We start from the raw sequence: 22,647 nt of genomic DNA on the forward strand, positions 1-22,647 counted from the left end.
CTCCCCACTCCCCCAGCCTCTACTGCCTGCTCTCTCCCCCCCAGCCTCTGCTGCCTGCTCTCTCCCCCCCAACCTCTGCTGTCTGCTCTCCCCCCCCCAACCTCTGCTGTCTGCTCTCTCCCCACTCCCCCAGCCTCTACTGCCTGCTCTCTCCCCCCAGCCTCTGCTGCCTGCTCTCTCTGCCTGAGTTCCACCCCAGCCTCTGCTGCCTGCTCTCTCTCTGTCTCAGTTCCGCCCCCAGCCTCTGTTGCCTGCTCTCTCTCTGCCTCAGTTCTGCCCTCAGCCTCTGCTGCCTGCTCTCTCTCTGCCTCAGTTCCGCCCCCAGCCTCTGCTGCCTGCTCTCTCTGCCTCAGTTCCGCCCCCAGCCTCAGCTGCCTGCTCTCTCTCTGTCTCAGTTCCGCCCCCAGCCTCTGCTGTCTGCTCTCTCTGCTGCAGTTCCGCCCCCAGCCTCAGCTGCCTGCTCTCTCTGCCACAGTTCCGCCCGTAACCTCTGCTGCCTGCTCTCTCTGTCTCCGTTCCGCCCCCAGCCTCTGCTGCCTGCTCTCTCTCCCCCCCAGCCTCTGCTGCCTGCTCTCTCTGCCTCAGTTCCACCCCCAACCTCTGCTGCCTGCTCTCTCTGCCTCAGTCCCACCCCCAGCCTCTGCTGCCTGCTCTCTGCAATCCCCCTACACTCCCCCTCAGCTCCCAATCCAGCCAGCAAGTTGTTTTTAAAGGGACAGGAGGAGGATGGGGGCCCTGACTTTGGAAATTGTCGGCTAGACAGCTGGGCCAAATGTCCCTTACATGGAGAAGCGCAGTGAATATATATTTGTTTTACATTTTCTATTGCGCTGAATTAAATCCTTAGCAGCGCGCTGCTAGAGGGCATCACTATTAGGGTGTGAATGTATTTAGCCAATTCACTGCTTATTGAGCAGCTTGTGGGAGGCCAGTCCCTCCTTTTTCAAGGTGTATAATCTCCCAGTAAGGTCCCTGTAAATTCACTCTTCACTCTACTTGCTTACAGGTAAGTAACTTCACTGGTATATACCAGTTTTTAACCGCACTAAGTTACATAAGCGTATGCTGAGTATATTAACCCCTTCAGGGTATATTTCACAGAACATTTGTATGCATTTAGCATAGATACCTGCTATTGAGACTTACCTTGATGTTGGTTAGCAGGCTTGGCATTATTTGATCAAAGGATGTAACCAAAAGTCTCCTTTGTCTTATAGATTTAGTTTTCACAATGTATATTTATTTCCCCATTTATTGCTATCCCAATGGGAGAAGCGCAGGGATTCACTTTCTGTTTTTGCACATTTGTATGGCCAATCCTTTCACCAGCAGCATGCTCCTTACATGGAGAAACGCAGTGAATATATATGAATGATTAAATATCTAATGCAGCTTCTTGTGACAAGATCAATAAACAAGTATATCACAAGACTTCTATATATACTTTCAAGAATGTCATTCATTGACCTGCTGGAATCGTGCATGTGGTAATACCATGGTATGCTCATTACTGCTGCTACACTGTACATAATTGTTCAGTATTTATTCCTGTACAAAGTAACTCAAAGTTGACTGAAATAATTTAATTTTCATATTGAAAAAAATGTTATTGTAAGGGATGCATGTCCACGCCACTTATGAATGTGGAAACCCAATCTGCAGGAAAAGATTCTGTAACAAACCTGAAGGTTACATTTCATTTGCTGATTTAATAAAAACTAACAGGATGGATTTGGGGATATTTCATTAATCTTTCTTTCCTTTCAGTGAAAAGGAAATTAAGTCCAATCTAGTTTGAGCCATGTTTCACGTACTATTATACAATAGCCTGCCAATGTCCATTTTCTCCCTGGCAAGCTAAGTACTAATTAGTCACACAAAATTCTTCCCTGATCCTGTCACTGCAGGAAAACACAGAACTGAATGGGAAAGACTCGGATACACACGTTTTTCGTTACTGCATGAATATGTTATCTAATCCTTTACCTTATTCATGGAAACAAATATTTATACATATTGATTTTATGGCCAGTACAGACATGGAGACCTCATCATATGTTGTGTTACTGCATAATGATACATTTATATGATATCCTACTGTTATTCACTTGTGACAAGTCACGCACAAGTCACGCACCAAATAATAAGCCAGGTGAGTTCTGTAAGGTAGAGACATATGCCTTGTATAAGAAAAACAGTATTATATTGCTAAAGACATTTCTATTTTCATTTGTTAAAAATGGAACATCACAGTAGTTTTATTTCATTTACTTTTTACATTGGACAAAATGATCATTAGAAATAGGGTGTTATCTACAGATATATCAAATGTAATCTATTCAGGAAGCAGATTGCGCCTGTGGTAGCAATATGCTATTTAGGACATGGCATCCTTAATCCAACTAATCATGCCGCTGAACAGCCTACAATAGGAAACAACTATTATTTCATTGTACTACCTTTAACAGTCCAAAGATCAGGACTCACAGTATTAATTAATTCATTATTTACAGGCACTGATCCTATAACACCCTCCATACACCACCAACAAAATCCGTACTGTTTGGGAATTCCTATAATGGATATCAGTGCATCTGTGCAGCAGGTCATACAGTATGAGCATGAGTGAAAGAGTTTCCGCTCCCATTCTGTGGACTGTGATAGCGACATAATTTGTCTCCCAGTTACCATTCAATTCATATATTAGGTATGTGAAGGAGCGTGTTTTCAAATCATTGGCTGGACTTGACATCTGACGAGCCTTTGGGCCCTGAGAATAAATTTGGGTACCAATGTCCATTGTCACCTGTCAGAGTATCACTTTCTTAAAAGATCAATGCGTCTACTCACCACTCTGGGCCCTACAGTATATGATGATGGCAGTAGGTGCCATTGCATAATAATTCAACATCTAGTTACATGTAATGGTCATGATAACAATGTACAGGCATACCCCACATTAACGTAAGCAATGGGACCGGAGCATGTATGTAAAGCGAAAATGTACTTAAAATGAAACACCACCTTTTTTCCCACTTATCGATGCATGTACTGTACTGCAATCGTCATATACGTGCATAACTGATGTAAATAACGCATTTGTAACAGGCTCTATAGTCTCCCCGCTTGCGCACAGCTTCGGTACAGGTAGGGAGCCGGTATTGCTGTTCAGGATGTGCTGACAGGCGCATGCGTGAACTGCCGTTTTCCTATTGGGCGATATGTCCTTACTCGCGAGTGTGCTTAAAGTGAGTGTCCTTAAACCGGGGTATGCCTGTATCTTTATCTCCTTTGCCTAGCAACATTATACATAAAGGAAAGCTTTGCAGAGCACACTGGCAGGGAAGTGGGTGACTTCCTATCAATGAAGTATGAAGCTAAGATATCTGCGTGTGACACTTTGCTAAATTTTATTTGATAGCGATTGTCTTTTTTTGTATCACTTTTATTTGTAGGACAAAATGTGCAGCAATCGTCATATGCAAACAAGTTGTAGCGCGCCCTTCAAGGACAAAAATACTGTACATTGAGTGATTTACAGTATGTAGCTACCGCTGCCCCTATCCCTAACCCTACTGCTGCACCTAACTCTAACACTACTGCTGCCCATCCCTAACCCTACCGCTGCCCCTATCCCTAACCCTACTGCTGCACCTAACCCTAACACTACTGCTGCCCATCCCTAACCCTACCGCTGCCCCTATCCCTAACCCTACCGCTGCCCCTATCCCTAACAATACTGCTGCCCCTATCCCTAACCCTACTGCTGCCCCTATCCCTAACCCTACTGCTGCACCTAACCCTAACCCTACTGCTGCCCATCCCTAACCCTACTGCTGCCCCTATCCCTAACCCTACTGCTGCCCCTATCCCTAACCCTACTGCTGCACCTAACCCTAACCCTACCACTGCCCATCCCTAACCCTACCGCTGCCCCTATCCCTAACCCTACTGCTGCACCTAACCCTAACCCTACCACTGCCCATCCCTAACCCTACCGCTGCCCCTATCCCTAACCCTACTGCTGCCCATCCCTAACCCTACCGCTGCCCCTATCCCTAACCCTACCGCTGCCCCTAACCCTACCACTGCCCATCCCTAACCCTACCGCTGCCCCTATCCCTAACCCTACCGCTGCCCCTATCCCTAACCCTACCGCTGCCCCTATCCCTAACCCTACCGCTGCCCCTATCCCTAACCCTACCGCTGCCCCTATCCCTAACCCTACCGCTGCCCCTATCCCTAACCCTACCGCTGCCCCTATTCCTAACCCTACCGCTGCCCCTATCCCTAACCCTACCGCTGCCCCTATCCCTAACCCTACCGCTGCCCCTATCCCTAACCCTACCGCTGCCCCTATCCCTAACCCTACCGCTGCCCCTATCCCTAACCCTACCGCTGCCCCTATCCCTAACCCTACCGCTGCCCCTATCCCTAACCCTACCGCTGCCCCTATCCCTAACCCTACCGCTGCCCCTATCCCTAACCCTACCGCTGCCCCTAACCCTAACCCTACCGCTACCCATCCCTAACCCTACCGCTGCCCCTATCCCTAACCCTACCGCTGCCCCTATCCCTAACCCTACCGCTGCCCCTATCCCTAACCCTACCGCTGCCCCTATTCCTAACCCTACCGCTGCCCCTATCCCTAACCCTACCGCAGCCCCTGTCCCTAACCCTACCGCAGCCCCTGTCCCTAACCCTACCGCTGCCCCTATCCCTAACCCTACTGCTGCCCATCCCTAACTCTACCGCTGCCCCTAACCCTACCGCTGCACCTAACCCTACCGATACCCCTAACCCTACCGCTGCCCCTAACCCTACCGCTGCCCCTATCCCTAACCCTATCGCTGCCCATCCCTAACCCTACCGCTGCCCCTATCCCTAACCCTACCGCTGCCCCTATCCCTAACCCTACCGCTGCCCCTATCCCTAACCCTACCGCTGCCCCTAACCCTAACCATACCGCTGCCCCTATCCCTAACCCTACCGCTGCCCATCCCTAACTCTACCGCTGCCCCTATCCCTAACCCTACCGCTGCCCCTAACCCTACCACTGCCCCTATCCCTAACCCTACCGCTGCCCCTAACCCTACCGCTGCCCCTATCCCTAACCCTACCGCTGCACCTAACCCTACCGCTGCCCCTATCCCTAACCATACCGCTGCACCTAACCCTACCGCTGCTCCTAACCCTAACCCTAACCCTAACCCTACCGCTGCCCCTAACCCTACCGCTGCCCCTATCCCTACCGCTGCCCCTATCCCTAACCCTACCGCTGCACCTAACCCTACCGCTGCCCCTAACCCTACCGCTACCCATCCCTAACCCTACCTCTGCCCCTATCCCTAACCCTACCGCTGCCCCTATCCCTAACCCTACCGCTGCCCCTATCCCTAACCCTACCGCTGCCCCTATCCCTAACCCTACCTCTGCCCCTATCCCTAACCCTACCGCTGCCCCTATCCCTAACCCTACCTCTGCCCCTATCCCTAACCCTACCGCTGCCCCTAACCCTACCGCTGCCCCTAACCCTACCGCTGCACCTAACCCTACCGCTGCCCCTAACCATAACCCTACCGCTGCCCCTAACCATACCGCTGCCCCTATCCCTAACCCTACTGCTGCCCCTAACCCTACCGCTGCCCCTAACCCTACCGCTGCCCCTAACCCTACCGCTGACCCTAACCCTACCGCTGCCCCTAACCCTACCGCTGCCCCTAATCCTACCGCTGCCCCTAACCCTACCGCTGCCCCGATCCCTACCGCTGCACCTATCCCTAACCCTACCGCTGCCCCTATCCCTACCGCTGCCCCTATCCCTACCCCTACTGCTGCCCCTATCCCTAACCCTACCGCTGCCCCTAACCCTACCGCTGCCCCTATCCCTAACCCTACTGCTGCCCCATCCCTAAACCTACCGCTGCCCCTAACCGTAACACTACCGCTGCCCCTATCCCTAACCCTACCGCTGCACCTAACCCTACCGCTGCCCCTATCCCTAACCCTACCGCTGCCCCTAACCCTAACCCTACCGCTGCACCTAACCCTAACACTACCACTGCCCCTATCCCTAACACTACCGCTGCCCCTATCCCTAACCCTACCGCTGCCCCTATCCCTAACACTACCGCTGCACCTAACCCTACCGCTGCCCCTAACCCTAACCCTACCGCTGCACCTAACCCTAACACTACCGCTGCCCCTATCCCTACCGCTGCCCCTAACCCTACCGCTGCCCCTATCCCTAACACTACCACTGCCCCTATCCCTAACACTACCGCTGCCCCTATCCCTAACCCTACCGCTGCACCTAACCCTACCGCTGCCCCTAACTCTACCGCTGCCCCTATCCCTACCGCTGCCCCTAACCCTACCGCTGCCCCTAACCCTACCCCTAACCCTACCGCTGCCCCTAACCCTACCGCTGCCCCTAAGCCTACCGCTGCCCTATCCCTAACCTTACCGCTGCACCTAACCCTAATGCTGCACCTAACCCTACAGCTGCCCCTATCCCTAACCCTACCACTGCCCCTATCCCTAACCCTACCGCTGCCCCTATCCCTACCGCTGCCCCTATCCCTAACCCTACCGCTGCCCCTATCCCTAACCCTACCGCTGCCCCTATCCCTAACCCTACCGCTGCCCCTATCCCTAACCCTACTGCTGCCCCTAACCCTACCGCTGCCCCTATCCCTAACCCTACCGCTGCCCCTATCCCTAACCCTACCGCTGCACCTAACCGTAACACTACCGCTGCACCTAACCCTACCGCTGCCCCTATCCCTAACCCTACCGCTGCCCCTAACCCTACCGCTACACCTATCCCTAACCCTACCGCTGCCCCTATCCCTAACCCTACCGCTGCCCCTAACCCTACCGCTGCCCCTATCCCTAACCCTACCGCTGCCCCTATCCCTAACCCTACAGCTGCCCCTAACCCTAACACTACCGCTGCCCCTAACCCTAACACTACCGCTGCCCCTAACCCTAACACTACCGCTGCCCCTATCCCTAACGCTGCACCTAACCCTACCGCTGCCCCTATCCCTAACCCTACCGCTGCCCCTAACCCTACCGCTGCCCCTAACCCTACCGCTGCCCCTATCCCTAACTCTACCGCTGCCCCTATCCCTAACCCTACCGCTGCACCTAACCCTAACGCTGCACCTATCCCTACATCTGCCCCTATCCCTAACCATACCGCTGCCCCTAACCCTAACACTACCGCTGCACCTAACCCTAACACTACCGCTGCACCTAACCCTAACACTACCGCTGCACCTAACCCTAACACTACCGCTGCACCTAACCCTAACACTACCGCTGCACCTAACCCTAACACTACCGCTGCACCTAATCCTAACACTACCGCTGCACCTAATCCTAACACTACCGCTGCACCTAACCCTAACACTACCGCTGCCCCTAAACCTACTTCTGCACCTAACCCTATCCTTACCGCTGCACCTTACCCTACCGCTGCACCTAACCCTACCGCTGCACCTAACCATAACCCTACCGCTGCCCCTAACTATAACCCTACCGCTGCACCTAACCCTACCGCTGCACCTAACCCTGGGCCAGAAATGCTTCTGTTCAAGAAATCAAGAATGTGTTTAAGAAGAGAAAAAGACACTTTGGATTTCACTGCAAAAATAGGCAGAGACATATTTTATATATATTTTCTTCTTGTATTGCACTGACAGTGTCCGCAGCGCTGAACATAGAATATTTGCAGGGACAAGTCCCTGCCCCACAGAGCTTACAATCTAAGATTTCTAGGCCTGAGGCACAGGGAGATAATGTGATTTGCCCAAGGTCACAAGACGCTGACACCGATATTCAAACCCGGCTCCCCGCTTCATACGCAGTGTCACCATTTTCAGTGTGTATCTTTTCATCGCCACGCCTGTACTCTGCACTCGCTGCGCCTGCACTCGCCGCGCCCGAACTCGCCGCGCCCGAACTCGCCGCGCCTTTTCTTACTGAGCCACTCCTTCATAAAAAATACTTTTATTTAATGTTACAACCATAAGCTGCCTTTTTCTACGCTGCTCATTATGGATTAGGTTGTATTTTACGCCACAAGGAATGAAAAATGTAAATTTGAGAGAAAATATGCAGTTAATTCCTTCCTGTCAACAGTGGATATTAAAGATTATTCGCTGGCATATACACTTCTGTATACATAACAATAGCTGTACTGTTCTATTTTCCATCGGTATCAGAGAGGAGGTAAACCCAGATTAAAGACTTGGTGTTATCATTGATGCAATTGTTACAGGTATAATATGCTAATAACCACTTCAGCAATTTGCTGAATTCATGTCATGTTCTGGGGCAGGATCGGCACACGAACCACTGAAAGGCCACGTGGCCCATGCCACGGACGGTCACGTCTGTACTAGGACATCGCCGGGTTCAAAGAATTGGGATTTGTTTTTTCAATTTGTACCAAATGCACATTTTCTTATACAATCCCAGGGTCCATGTAACGGCTTATTTCGTTACACGCGCTGCGCTAGCAAAGCGCCGCCAGCTGTTATTGGTGTATAACTGGGACCCAACGACATCAATTCCGTTATATTTAAATATGTTCTTGCGCCACTATGCAAACCTTTTAGACAAAGATTAGAATTTAATTCAAAGTTAAAACCTGGGAAATAAGAAGATTTCTCAGCTGCAGTTCCATTCAAACACACAATGTCCCACATTCGCATCCTTAACACACTATATATGGTACAGTATGTATCATCTTTATTTGTATAGAACCTCCCTGTTCCCAGCGCGTCACGGCAGTAATACAAAATGTAACCCTGCTTCCTATGCTTGGCAAGCTGTTACTCTGTGCTGTGTTACCTGCTGACTCACAGGGCCTGAGCCTCTGCCACGGAGAGCCCGGGGTGCATACAATAAATATATATATAGGTTCGGTGCAGCGCCTCCACCTGCGACAGATCCCGCCAAAGGGGGAGTTAGTCTTCGCAGGACCTCTATACAAGAATTTCTCTCACACGACCATGTTATTAAACCAATCTTATTTACTGATAAGTCAACCTTACGATACATTGCATGCCATGACATTCCAATCCGCTGGTACACAACATTTAACACGCCACGGAGAGCGTCCACAATTATGCGCCTCGGCGGACGCCAACAATAACTTTCCCACAATCCCACCACCGGGTGTTCCCACCCCGTGTCCAAATTGTTAATCAGTTCTCTCGCTTCCAACGGCCGTGTGTATGTGTGCGAATGCGCAGCCTTAGGTGATTGAAAGGGTAGAGTTGGTGCACTTGATGAAATACCTGCCGAGCCCTCCGGTGCTCGGAACTGCTACGGTTTCTTCGAAAAGAGTCTCTTGGGATCCCACGTTACGATTCGGGCGCTTCTCCCAGACCGGATAGTCCCGAACACAGCAGTAGTTTTAGAGGGGGGGTAAATCCCTTACTAAGGGTGTCCCTAGCTCCGCTTGTCTCTACGGTGACTCAGGGCTAACTGGGCCGGGGCACCTTGACTGCGCCTGGGGGGGTTGCAACCTCCCAGCGCAGTGTCTGTCTCCTCGTCTCTCCACGATGCTCTAACTCCACGTGCGCGCAACCACTGCCTATATCTCTGGCAACTCCTCCGCCCATAGGCTAAAGGCGCTCACCTGACCCTCCCCGTGGGGGCTGCTGGGTCAAGGGACGGCTCCTTTCCCGCCAATATGTGTTCTCCTCCTTCGCGGGCTTCTGCAACTACACTGTGCAAGCGCAACCTCTCATTACTCAGGGTGAATCAAAGGTCACGGCTACAAAAATATTATGGGAATAAGTGCATCTTATACTATATTAGTGAAAGCACTGTATGCCTGCCTGGATGTCCGGTGTCCCTAGGGGAAATCTCATTGGTCCCTTGGGCCGCCCACCACCGCACACCTCTCATTGGCCTGAGGCAGAGTGACGGGCCAAAAAAAAAAAAACCACACACACTCCACCCTCCTCAACGCAAACACACACACACACTCCACCCTCCTCAACGCACACACACACACACACTCCACCCTCCTCAACGCACACACACACTCCACCCTCCTCAACACACATACACTCCACCCTCCTCAACACACACACACCACCCCCCCCCCCCCTCTGTCCGTCCGTCCCCCATCACGTGCGCCGCCATGCACCAGCTCCGGACGGAGGGGAAGCGCGGCCCTCCTACCCCAGCCGTTCCCTTACCTTCCCAGCGCTACCTCCCCCTCAGGTAAGTCACTGCGCGTCCCGCCTCAGCCTCAGGCCCACTGCGCATCCCGCCTCAGGCCCACACAGGGCGCTTCCTACCGCCGCTCAGCCGGACGGCACATCATCAGCCTCAGGCCCACTGCGCGTCCCGCCTCAGGCCCACACAGGGCGCTTCCTACCGCCACTCAGCCGGACGGCACATCATCAGCCTCAGGCCCACTGCGCGTCCCACCTCAGGCCCACACAGGGCGCTTCCTACCGCCGCTCAGCCAGACGGCACATCGGGGGACCAAGCGGGCGCCGGGGGGGGGGGGGAGCGCGAGTCACGGGGAACTGGGGGGGGGGGGGCGAGCCGCGACCCGCCAGTCACGGGGAACGGGGGGGGGGGGGAGGGGCGAGTCACGGGGAACGACCACACGCCGAACTAGGAGGGGGGGGGCATGCACATACATAAATTATGACAATACATATGCCCACTGCTCTCCATCCCCGCCCCACTCCCCTTTCCCCCCCCGCTCCCCTTTCCCCCCCCCCGCTCCCCTTCTCCCCCCCCCCCCCGCTCCCCTTCTCCCCCCCCCCGCCCCTATGCACCGACATCACTGACCCACCGCCTCACACCCTAGCAGGACCCCCACTCACAGACAGCACTCACAACCCACGCGCCACCTGCCGCCTCACACCCTAGCAGGACACACGCCTCACATTTTTACATCTGTTATGTCACCAAAATAGACATTGTATTGTGGTGTGTTTACAATAAACCATTTTTAAACAACATCGTATTACATTTTATTCCATCTTTCTTTTCAACATTATTATCCAACCTTTACAACAAATAGTCATCTATTGTTCCACGATTTATAAATAATACTACCTATTATGCATTTACATCCCGGGCAACGCCGGGTCTCTCAGCTAGTCATACATAAAAGTAACATAAGGAAAATGAGTCACTGCATGAAGAGCTTACAATCTAAATACATATTGGGAAGATTGTAGAAAATTAGCAACCATGCTGCTTTATTCATAAAATAATTATATCCATTACGATTTTTTTAAAACACTGTTTTGTATTTTCAATTAGTGCAATATAAAGCTCCCAGAACAGTTCCAGGGATTAAGTCAAATGGTTGCTAGTCATACCATGAACCCCACAAAATCCCCCCCAAATAATCAACAATGTCTCCATCTAAAGGAATTTTTTAAAATGTATATTTGGGTAAAAAAAAGGGCTGCATCCGGATATAATAAAGGCTGCATCCGGGTATAATAAAGGCTGCATCCGGGTATAATAAAGGCTGCATCCGGTTATAATAAAGGCTGCACCCGGGTATAATAAAGGCTGCACCCGGGTATAATAAAGGCTGCACCCGGGTATAATAAAGGCTGCATCCGGGGTTATAATAAAGGCTGCACCCGGGTATAATAAAGGCTGCATCCGGGTATAATAAAGGCTGAACCCGGGTATAATAAAGGCTGCACCCGGGGTTTTAATAAAGGCTGCATCCGGGGTTATAGTAAAGGCTGCACCGGTAATAATAAAGGCTGCACCCGGGGTTATAATAAAGGCTGCATCCGGGTATAATAAAGGCTGCACCCGGGTATAATAAAGGCTGCACCCGGGTATAATAAAGGCTGCACCCGGGGTTATAATAAAGGCTGCATCCGGGTATAATAAAGGCTGCACCCGGGTATAATAAAGGCTGCACCCGGGTATAATAAAGGCTGCACCCGGGTATAATAAAGGCTGCACCCGGGGTTATAATAAAGGCTGCACCCGGGTGTAACAGGGGACTTATCCCTGTTCAGTAATGTGTCTTTAATCCAGCAGTGTGGTGGTTAACCTCTTGTAGTTAATTACTAGACACCACCTGCCTGAATTAGATGGCTTGGAAAGCCTGTCTTTTGAAACAGGAAGTTAGAACTCTTTAGCTGACACCTGAGCTGAACTTGGAGACACACTTGTTTTGAGCTCTGCCAAAAGTTAGCAGAGCTGCTTTCAAGACACAAGGCCCAAATAAGACTTCTAAACCTGGATGCTGATTTTCTGTGCACGCTCCGTGCGGTTCCAGGAGAGCAGAGAAGCTTACTCTACAGCTGATAAACAGATAAGACTTTCATTATTAAGAGACTGCTTATATCTGCTTATTTTCATGCTATGTTTGGGGCTGGGGAGAAATGCTTGACTAGGGAGATGTGAATTGGTTGCATAGTGTTTTCACTAGAATTACTCCCAAGTGAATGGAAGCTTTGTTCCCCCCCCCCCCCCCCCGTGTTTGGATAATTTTCCTGATAAAAAGGAACAGGCACAATAAAGCCTATTATAATTTCACATTATAAAGCCTCCTAATTGTGTACCTCTGTGAACGTCCGTCCACATATGGTGTTAGAAGTGGGATAAGAGGTGTCCTTGTAGTTAAAAAGGACCGGAGAGTTTTATGTGAAATTTTTTGTTATGCTTTTTTGCCTACAAACAGTCTAAACAACTTGAAAAAAAAACCCTCGTGCAGCAGAGATCAGATTTAAAGGGACACACACCACTGAAACTTATACTGCACTGAAACCTACAAAACCACAGATGGACTCTTTTCCCCAATCCCAAGAGACTGCTGAAGCAGGTAAACCTTTAATTACCTATCACAAAGTGTAATACGGTCATTGAAATAGGGATTTTGCCTTCTAGCCATAGTCAGGGTTCAAGAAGTGAGTCAGCCCTTAAAAATGGATAGGTTTTTCTTGTTTTCAAAAGTTTCGCTGAAGCAGTGAAAACAGATGGTGACCCACGAGTGGTACTGATTTTGCAAATAAAGGTTGCCACACCGCATAGGGCTACCAGCTGAGAATGGAGTATATGCAGAAAAGTGTGAAAATTGATACAAAGACTGTGCTGAAGCATGGGTATTTTTAGCAAACAAATGCTGAGTGTAAAATTGCCCTATAAAGAAAAAGTTTTTTCAAAGCCAATTGCTGAGTGTTGAGTCCACTGCAAAGAATTTTTTTTTTTCTGCAAGTAAAAAAGTATGCCTATTATCTTGGGAGCAAAACAGACACCCAAAGTGTGAAGTGTGAATGCCATAATACCCAAAGATGAGACTGAAAATTACTGAACTCAGGCAGAAAACCAAATTCTGTTGCTGAAGAGGAGGGATTTCACCTAGCAAATAAATGGTGTATAGCAAATAGACTTTTTTACCTAGCAACTGCACAATCTTGTATACCTGATAAGAGAGAATGCATGCACAGTATTGCTGATATTGAAAAAAAAAAAAAAAATTACCCAAGAAAGAAAAATCTACAGAGATGCCTGTGAGAGCCACGACCTCTACAAGCAAAATATGCCCATCTGTAGGACTATCACAATTGGGGGTTCTAGCAAATACAGTGGCAACAGCTGCAATAGCGCCTCCTGAGGTCAGGAAGAAAATTACACCTGATAGCCTAAAAATGGAGGAGAAGATGCAGCGTTCCTGTAATGAACCCTACCCCACTGAAGAGTGGCCCTTCCAGTCCAATAAAGAGGAAGACATCTCTTACGGGGAACCCGAACCGAGTCACACCCACAAAACACCCCAAGAATGGTGGGGGTGCCTGAACTCGGCACGAACAGAAAAGACCGCTCCCTTTGATGACGAATATGATCAGCAGGAGACAGAGCGGGAGCAGCAGATCACCCAATATTTCTGTCAGCTAAAGCAACTGCAAGAAAAGCCTGGCGTATATAATGAAGCTGCTAAAGTATCAAATAAAGAAGGAGACCCCAGTATTCCGGATGGGACGGAGTCATCCAAAACAAAGAAGCGGAAAAAGAAAAGCGGTTCTTCACTTACCGTGGAAGTAACAGACAGGTCCGCAGATCCTGTGGAGAAAAAGGGGGACCGAGATGCCGTGCAGGCTAGAGAAAATGGAGAATTCGTCCCGCGTATAACTGAATATCCAGAGGGCCCAAGGCAGACGTCGTGTACCCCAAAGAAGTGTCTGTCCGGTGCCAACAGTGAGGAACCCTCAACCAGTCATCCCAGGGAAGCGGAGCCGGAACCAGTGAGTGACGATCCCTTGACCAGCCCTGAAGACGCCCTGAAAATTGCCAGGCGTGACTGTGATTTACTCCGTGAACAATTGAATCAAAAGAAAGATGGTTACGCGGAGCTACTGAAAAATAACGTGAGGCTACAAAAAGATGTGCTCACAATTTACTCTTTAGCCAGGACAGAATTGGACGATCCCAAGACTGAGCTAGATACTGCAAAGGCTACTATTTCCGCCATGGATGAAAAGCAGAGCCAATCTGATAAAATGGTGGCTACGCTAAAGCGGAACTATGAGGAGGCACTGAAGCAGATGACAGTCTTCCAGCAAGAGGTTCACACTCTTCGCATAGAGCTGAATGCCTCACAACAGGAGATCAACAGTGTCCGGATAGAAGTGGACGTATCTCAGAAAGAGGTTCAGACACTCCGCAGAGCACTTGATGCCTCACATCATGAGACCAACAGCTGCCGCACAGACCTGGAAGTTTCCAGAAAGGAACTACACCGTCTCACTGAGGAGCTGGACATTTCAAGGAAAACTATCCTACATCTTAACTTAGATCTCAAAGTCTCTCAGAAGGAGCTTCAGAACTTAAACCTGAAGATGGAAGTCTCACGCCAGGAGACAGCCCGCCTCCAAGCAGATGTGCAAAAATGGAAGGTGGACTGCAAGGAAGCCCTGAATAGTACAGAGACTGAAAAAAGAGAAAATTTAAGATTAAAAAAAGAAAATTCTGAGTTGACAGAATACGTCAAGGGAAAGAATGAAGAGCTGCAGGCTCTTAAAGAAATAAATAAACTTTTGAAAGAGAAAATGTTTGAAGCAGAGCAACGACTGCAGAACCAACTGCAAGGTCTGCGTACACGCCTCCAGTATGCTGAGGAGAAGCAGCAAACGCTGCAGGAAGAAAAGCTGCAGGCTGCTAAAGAGGTACAAGCGCTGCAGGAACGTCTGAATACCCAGTACGTCCCCACAGAGCAGTATGAGGAGCTAAAGGCCACGCTGCATGTCTTCAGAGCATCGTTGGAAGCGGAGCTTCGATACCAGGTGACTCTGTATGAGAGGCAGCGAGAGAAGGCTCAGAAACTGGAGCAAGAGCTGGAGAGACAGAGAGACTGTTCCATTCCCTTGAGTCAGTACACCAAGGAGAAAACAGACGCAGCGGCAACCTTGACGACAAAAATTACAGAGCTCCAGAATATGAAGGCGACTCTGATACAGATTCCTCCAATACGGAAAAAGGTATTGGCACTGCCCAAGCACCAGTATCCCACAGTAACTAATGCCCGTGAGGACAAGGGTACAGTGAGAGTTGGGGACTCCACGCAACTTCAAAACAAAAATACGAAGTTTGAGCCACCAAAGAAAGCACTAGCCAAACCTACAGCTGCCCAACAGGCAACAAACAGAGGTAGGAGTGCAGAATCCTTAGCTGAAGAAGCTGAACTGGTGACTCCGTGGTGTGGAGAAGCTGCAGAAAGACAGCTTCAAGAGCACAAAACTCCAAGGGCTAGTCCTAACTGCTCTACAACTGTTGCCATACACTTTGTCTACAAAAAGAGGAGTGCCCGACGCAACAGATATCTCAAGACCGCGCAAGCAATAAGAAGACTTTACGTGGAAAAAGTCCTCCTCGAGCGACTGAGGAGTGCTGATCTCAAGCACCTTCGGGAGGAGACAAAAATAAACTGGAGAAAGGGCTCCAATCCCAGCGGGACAGAAGGTTCTCTTCCTCCATCCACTCTCATTCAAGTCACAAAGATCTCGAATGAGAGTGGAAGGATGGGCTTTGGCCGTCGTAAGGCCGAGCTTCCCACAAACAGGGGAGGTATGTAAAAGGGGACTTATCCCTGTTCAGTAATGTGTCTTTAATCCAGCAGTGTGGTGGTTAACCTCTTGTAGTTAATTACTAGACACCACCTGCCTGAATTAGATGGCTTGGAAAGCCTGTCTTTTGAAACAGGAAGTGAGAACTCTTTAGCTGACACCTGAGCTGAACTTGGAGACACACTTGTTTTGAGCTCTGCCAAAAGTTAGCAGAGCTGCTTTCAAGACACAAGGCCCAAATAAGACTTCTAAACCTGGATGCTGATTTTCTGTGCACGCTCCGTGCGGTTCCAGGAGAGCAGAGAAGCTTACTCTACAGCTGATAAACAGATAAGACTTTCATTATTAAGAGACTGCTTATATCTGCTTATTTTCATGCTATGTTTGGGGCTGGGGAGAAATGCTTGACTAGGGAGATGTGAATTGGTTGCATAGTGTTTTCACTAGAATTACTCCCAAGTGAATGGAAGCTTTGTTCCCCCCCCCCCCCCTGTGTTTGGATAATTTTCCTGATAAAAAGGAACAGGCACAATAAAGCCTATTATAATTTCACATTATAAAGCCTCCTAATTGTGTACCTCTGTGAACGTCCGTCCACACCGGGTATAATAAAGGCTGCACCCGGGTATAATAAAGGCTGCATCCAGATATAATAAAGGCTGCATCCGGGTATAATAAAGGCTGCATCCGGGTATAATAAAGGCTGCATCCGGGTATAATAAAGGCTGCATCCGGGTATAATAAAGGCTGCATCCGGGTATAATAAAGGCTGCATCCGGGTATAATAAAGGCTGCATCCGGGTATAATAAAGGCTGCATCCGGGTATAATAAAGGCTGCATCCGAGTATAATAAAGGCTGCATTCGGGTATAATATAGGCTGCATTCGGGTATAATATAGGCTGCATCCGGGTATAATATAGGCTGCATCCGGGTATAATATAGGCTGCACCCGGGTATAATAAAGGCTGCACCCGGGGTTATAATAAAGGCTGCACCCGGGGTTATAATAAAGGCTGCACCCGGGGTTATAATAAAGGCTGCACCCGGGGTTATAATAAAGGCTGCATCCGGGTATAATAAAGGCTGCATCCGGGGGTATAATAAAGGCTGCATCCGGGGGTATAATAAAGGCTGCATCCGGGGGTATAATAAAGGCTGCATCCGGGGGTATAATAAAGGCTGCATCCGGGGGTATAATAAAGGCTGCACCCGGGTATAATAAAAGGCTGCATCCGGGTATAATAAAAAGCTGCATCCGGGTATAAAAGGCTGCATCCGGGTATAATAAAGGCTGCATCAGGGTATAAAAGGCTGCACCCGGGGTTATAATAAAGGCTGCACCCGGGGTTATAATAAAGGCTGCATCCGGGTATAATAAAGGCTGCATCCGGGTATAATAAAGGCTGCACCCGGGTATAATAAAGGCTGCATCAGGGTATAAAAGGCTGCATCCGGGTATAAAAGGCTGCATCCGGGTATAATAAAGGCTGCATCAGGGTATAAAAGGCTGCACCCGGGGTTATAATAAAGGCTGCATCCGGGTATAAAAGGCTGCATCCGGGTATAATAAAGGCTGCATCCGGGTATAAAAGGCATTCAATGCAACGTAATAAAAAAAAAATCGGGCATTTTCACCCTATTTATTAGAATTATCTTTGCATAAAAATCGCACTGTTTAATATCTCATTGCTTGCGGTTTTCCCCAGAATTGCTGCGACCTCAGACCCTTTAGAGTGACCTTTGCCTTTCGTTGATATTTAGGGTGTTGTGTGTCCATCCCAGCAGTTTGGAATTTATGAGCTTCTAACTCCCCTGTTAAGCGTCTGATCTGTGAAATGTGGAGAGAATTTGATCCTTCACTGAAGTATCAAAAAAGACAAATATCAATAAAATATGGTAACACCAGGAAACAAAGTAACTTGCCCAAGGTCACTGGAAACTTGCCCAAGGTCACTGGAAACTTGCCCAAGGTCACTGGGAACGGGCCCAAGGTCACTGGGAACGGGCCCAAGGTCACTGGGAAGGGGCCCATGTCGGCATCTCTCACTTTACAATCTGCTCCTTTATTGAGATGTTCACGTTTGACACTACCTGTATTTTGGAACATTAGCTCACATAAAAGTACATTGCTAAAAAATGGAAACTACTTTAACATTTGTATCTCCTAAAGATGTTATCATTCTGCACTTACCGAACATAAACAGCGCTGACAGTCATTAGGTGTTACTCATTCCTTGCTTTATTTGACATGACTCCCAGATTCCTGCGTGTTCCCCGCTCCCCCGGCCATCCACCCACATCCCGATACACACTGACATCAGTTTGGATGTAAAATGGCCCCGGCATTTATTAACAGCACACAAACTTGCCAGCTAATATTTACATAACTTAAACCATACAGTTCAAAACAACCGTATGCCGACCACTAGGCACATATCACCTTAACGTCCAAAGGTTTGCGCAAGCCCTGCCGCAAGGTTATCGCCATTAGTACTACCTTACCATGTCCCAACTGGGGACCGAACCAGGCAAAACATGCACCGACTTCCGTATGCAAGCAACACCCCACAGCAGGGCTCTGTCACTGGTTATGGGCCCCCCTCCTTATAATCCATGACCCGGCTCCTTTGTTGCATACTGGTGTTTTTATGTAAATAATTGTATCCCTACGTGATTCCCAGGCCGCACAGAAATTAGTCTTTTACAATGTTTTTTTACTTTTTATGGTTTGTTTTTTTTAGCTGCGCTCAAGATACTCCAGGCTGGTGGACAGCGAGATTGGTATATGGGCTACTCGGCGTCTCAGCACAAATGACAATATTACTAACAGCATGCCACCTCGGTCCCACGCAGCACAGATCATTGGAGATGCATACAGTTAGATTTCCACCAACTGAATTTTCCTGGCAGGGGGAGTTTTTATTTTCAGGCCGCAGAGAATGGACTTGTGTCAGACGGTTATACTCAGTCACATTCACACACCGGTTTCCTTGAATGATCAGTGTTGCTTGAACAGGAATGAGCAACAAAATCCCTCGAGCCTCAGCTGCTGTCCGTCATAAATTGGGCCAATACCTAACAAAATCCACCATGGCTTTGTTGTGTCCTCATTAGGGAACATGTGCAGAGGTCCCCGACATCTATTGGGGACAATAAACCTTAGCTTTTATTCAGCCCATAGCTTCAAACAATACAGCTTTAAGGCAGCTCACAGAATAAACAAACAGCCTTTCCCCCTGACTCACTCTCCCGGTCCCAATTTGCATGGCCTGGAGGATAGGCCTCTTACCCACCTCTGACCCAAAGTCCCAAGCGGTACCTGTTATCGGGTGCTCTTTCCTTCAGCCCAGATCTGGGTTGGTGCCCGTGGGGTGCACCCCCTGGCGGGTTCCAGGGACCGCTGTGACCTGGAATAGAGGGGCTGGTTACCTGGGATCCCTCTCTGATGAGCAGACACCTCCCCTGTGCCAGAGAGACCCCCTGCAGTGTAAGCAGGAGGCTACCTGTCTGATGAGCCAGGTGGAGACTGACTAATTGTCTGTAGCTGCAATTAACCAGCTCCCTGCTGGACTCAGCCAGGTACAGGCTTCCTATTGAAGCCCTTTCAGACGGGGTAAAGGCCCTGTCACAGGTACATTATACAGTACTCTGTTTTTACCTGGCATTTACAGAATATAGGAACTATGAGTTAGTACCTGAGCTAGAAGTATAAATCATCTGTCCATCCAAAAAGTTGTGTGTTTTTACAAGACATAAGATTGACAAATAATGCGTTGCAGAACCTGCAGCGAAGGTGAGAAATCACTGGAATAGAAATAGGTGGGAGGCGTCACTCCATATGTGAGACTCACGCAGTGGATCTTGGCAAAGAAATAATCTCAGCAACAAGAGTTGTCAACAAAGTGACAGCATTTTACTTCAAAAGAGGATGCAGATTGTACGGCGGTTCCGGCCTCTGGACCCTTCGTCAGGTTGGCGAGTACAGAAATTGCTGTAAGCAACGTACAATGGTCGGGATTCACTAAACGCCGATATGGGTTATCGTATCGCACTGCAAAGTGATGCCGTGCTAACCCTGTATCGGTGCGAATGAATCCCCCCCAAAGTGTGTTACCCAAGTGACTAATATATTTTAAATCGCTCTTTTTTTTTTTAACCAATTATCACAGATTTTACCTTTAAATCTCCATCGGGCTTGTTTCCTGTTGATCTGGAGACAGGTGCTCAATCAAATAATATTATTATCGTTTATTTGTAAAGCGCCTTCACATTCCGCAGCGCGGTACAAAGGGGGGTACGGAGATTTGGTAATTACATACACAGAATGACATACAAATATGAACAGACATGCACACACCTATACAGAGAGGTGATGAAATAAAAGTGCATATTATTAAAATCCGCGTGTGTCTGCTCGAGCTATTTGAAATGTTTAAACCGGTTCGATAATTTAGTGTTGCGGAGTCAGAATATACTGTGCAGCAATCCATGGGTAATCCCTTACCAGATAAGTACAATCCACGCCTCATTTACCTGTAATTTACCACTAATACCCCCATGGCAATTAACAAAGGGATGACCATCTTATAAACACCCGAGCAAGGCCCTGATTCAATATCCTGTGAAGAAATCTTCCCAGTGCGGCAGAAGATAACAGCCACATTCTAATAAATGGGACTACAATCTTCCCTAGTATGGGGAAGACATCCATATAGTTTATTGAATGAGAGCCTTAAATTAGTATTATTTCAAACAATTAAAAGACAGCCAAGAAAAGAGTTTGAAAATGGACAAAGGAAGCAGTCACTGGAGTATTCTGCTGCTTCTTTTTGTTGTGGGGACTCTGAGATCCTTCAGAATTCACACAGGAGCAGTGCTTGGATCTCACTGATGTAAAGTGATTTTTATTAGTTCAGGGATGTTTTTAAAACCAAAATACATCAACGTACAGAAACACACTCCTGTACACGGCCTAATTATCTCCTGTCTCTTTGGAATGGACTGGCTGCTGTGTTCCCTGGACACTGTGTTTACACCTGAAGCAGATTAGCAGGGACCACCAGTTGCTTGAAACCATAATCTTCCAGATTCTGTTTCTAGCCCAGTTGTTAAAGCTACTGCAGGTGTTCTAATTAATTAGCTTTAGCTGGGGCACGCAGGTTATTCCATTGTATTTCTATACAAGAGCCCTTTTACTGCTCCCATTTTATGTTCAAAATTAAAATGTGTCTATGACGCTGCAGCTTTGAAAATCCGGTGTCTATGAAGTTCCCCAAAATATACAATCATAACGGTCATGTTTGTGTTAACCATTTGCTGTCAGGAAGGCATTGCACCCGTAAAAACGAGTTTGTGCAGAAATCTCCTTTCAAACACCTATTTTTTTTTTCCAAGGTTTTCTCAAATCCAGCCCTTGTATCGCCATTCGGACACACAACAAACTGTGACAAAGGGCTCGGCTGTTTCTGTCCTGACTGTATTGATTTCATCTCCTTCATTTTACTTCCGTTTTCACTTCAAACAGAATAATATAGCTAAGTTTCCCACAAATTTTTTTGCAGGTATTTCTCTTTGTTAAGTTATATTCCGAGGGGAAACTGTTGCCACATCTCTGGTTTTCAGTTCTTATGGAAAATGCTGGTGAGCAGTTATACTCAGAAGGTGCTATGCTCGGCCCTTTAACTCATCATCCCGTCCTGAGCACACTGACTGACCAAGTCTTTATGTGGCATCCCTGGCTAGTCACAGAGAATGGCAACCTGTTTGTACAGTGGCAATCCGCTCAGCTAGCAATTATATTTTTCGAGTTTTTGATTTTTACTAACCTGAATGGGGGGTTTCTCCGGGTCTGATTTGTGGTCTTCTTCTGGGGAGTGGGAATATCCGGGCTCCTGAGCAACAAGGTGTTTTACCACCAGAAGACCGCAGAGTTAGTCTGGCCTCCGGCGCCCAATAGAGAAGTGTAACATACTCATGAGATGATGTCGCAACTTTTTATTGGTAACCCTGGCAACCATCTTTTGTTATTTTCTCAATGAACAACAAAAAATGTAAACGTTTTTCATTTGGCAGGATCCCCAGAAGTCAGGGGACCAAGGGTCAGGTGGAACCTCGGGTTCAGGGGACCAAGGGTCAGGGGACTAAGGATCAGGTGGAACCTCAGGTTCAGGGGACCAAGGGTCAGGTGGAATCTTGGGTTCAGGGAACCAAGGGTCAGGTGGAACCTCGGGTTCAGAGGACCAAGGGTCAGGTGGAACCTCGTGTTCAGGGGACCAAGGGTCAGGTGGAACCTCGTGTTCAGGGGACCAAGGTTCGGGTGAAACCTCGGGTTCAGAGGACCAAGGATTGGGTGGATCATCGTGTTCAGGGGACCAAGGATCGGGTGGAACCTTGGGTTCCGGGGATCAAGGATCGGGTGGAATCTCGGGTTCAGGGGACCAAGGGTCCCTCTTCCCCCTAAACTCCCTCAATTCAAGTCGAAACCAAACCACGACTCAGATCGATATCTTACATCTGATTAGGTAGAAGGAGGAGACTATTGAGAGAGTATGTAATGTTAGAGA

The sequence above is a fragment of the Ascaphus truei genome, chromosome 9 (genome assembly GCF_040206685.1).
Source record: "Ascaphus truei isolate aAscTru1 chromosome 9, aAscTru1.hap1, whole genome shotgun sequence".
NCBI classification, from domain to species: domain Eukaryota; kingdom Metazoa; phylum Chordata; class Amphibia; order Anura; family Ascaphidae; genus Ascaphus; species Ascaphus truei.